Raw genomic sequence first — 1921 nt, forward strand, 5'->3', positions numbered from 1 at the left:
ACCACATGATACCAGTATCTTCAATGGGATGAAGACAATTTTTTTTCTCCCTCTAACTTTGTTAATTGTGTTGAGCATGTGAAATGACAAATCAAAAAAATTTTAAAGATATAGAATTAGTTCAACAAAAACCTTTATAACCACACATTTTATATAGAAAAAAGAAAGCTGCCAAAATATTCTGAAACAAATTTTAAGGTATGCAGCTCAACTGTTTCTAGGAGATGAGAGAATTAAATAGGCTCATACTATAAAACAAAGGAGGAAGTGTATCATTCAGTAAGACCATAATCTCTTTACTACATTGATTTCACGCACACTGATCACAGCTTCAAACTCCTTCCCTGACCTAAGATTTCTTTCTCTGTGATTTTTATATGATGTTGCCCCTCATTAAAGTCTCACCTCGGATAAGATTCAAATACAAATCTAGGATAAGTAACCACCCCACACCTCCCATCCTGATTTGTGTCCTCAGGCCTCCCAAACTTCCTGTATCATAGCGTTTCTGGTATTTCAAAATTCTGCCCTTTGACTTTTCAAATTCTTACTTCATGGAAACTATTTGAGGTCAAAGATCATTCATACATTGCCAGTTTTTCCTGGGTAAGTGGTCAATATTTATTGATTAAAGGAAAATGGGGGAGAAGGGAGAGAAGGATAGAGGGGGAATGGAGAGTAGGAATAGAGAAGCTGGGTCTCTTACATTTCAACAATGACAACCATCAGAAATCTTACAAACAAGTAGTCATGTGAGCCTAGACTCAATTCTAGGCAGACTTCTTTGTATAAACCTATAAAGGCAATTCAAACATCTTTCCTTATGTTCCCCCTGAATATCATTTATGTGTTTTTTTACAGCAGTGTTAGAAAAAGAAATTTCCCATGCAGGTCGAATTTGCTAGTGTTCTGGTCAAAATTAAAGATGAAAATATTCTTAGAACAATTTAAGCATTTGAAATAATGTTGAATGGACAATTTATATGTAAATAAGGTAAAAAGGTAAAGGTCCTCCCGTTGATCATCAATTTGCTCCAGCAAGCCCAGTAACGTCTCCATTGGAGACTTTGTTGTTACTGTGTCTGGCATATCGAATACGTCATGGGGAGCTTGCCAGGCTCTGCCGTGCAGGCAAGATACTCTCGGTAGCTAGCCGGGTTCTCCGAGAGGGGCGGAGGAATCGAACTCGGGTTGGCCATGTTGGCTGCATGCAAGGCAAACGCCCTACCGCTGTACTATCGCTCCAGCCCTATATGTAAATATTCTGTGGTATTTAATAAAATAACAATATTGTTTTGTTTCTGTTGAAAAATTCTTCTTCCATCGAATACTGTAGCACTCTAGCACTGTCCTCCCGTTGTTCATCAATTTTCTCCAGCAGGTAGCGTCTCCATTGTGAGACTTGTTGTTGTTTTTGGCATACTGTATACATCACAGGTAGCTTACCAGGCTTTGCCATGAGAGCGGGACATTCTCCGTAGCTTCCTGGGCTCTTCAAGAGAGGCAGAGGAATTTAACCTGGGTTGGCCACATGCAAGGCAAATGCCCTACCCACTGTGCTAGCCCATTGAATACTAGTGAAGGAAAACAGAAAGTGAAATGTTACTCTGATTTGTGTGATAGACCTAATTTTAGTATATACTGGGACTTAAAATGTTAGATTGAATTAGAACCATCATATAGTTTTGTATTTCCTTTAGTAAATTGAAGCAAAATAGGAATTTCTTGTATCAAAAGGAATGAGAAAGCTCATATAGTATAAACCATATTGACTTTTTTTTTTTTTATTAGTGAAACACCATGAGGTACAGTTGTAGATTTACAAATTTTTGTGCTTGGATCTCGGTCATACCACGATCAAATACCATATTGACTTTTTAATTTGAAAATTTTTTTCTGATTTTTTTCTGGTTTGTAAAAA

This window comes from Sorex fumeus, unplaced genomic scaffold (genome assembly GCF_029834395.1).
Source record: "Sorex fumeus unplaced genomic scaffold, SorFum_2.1 ptg000054l, whole genome shotgun sequence".
In the NCBI taxonomy this organism is placed as follows: Eukaryota; Metazoa; Chordata; class Mammalia; order Eulipotyphla; family Soricidae; genus Sorex; species Sorex fumeus.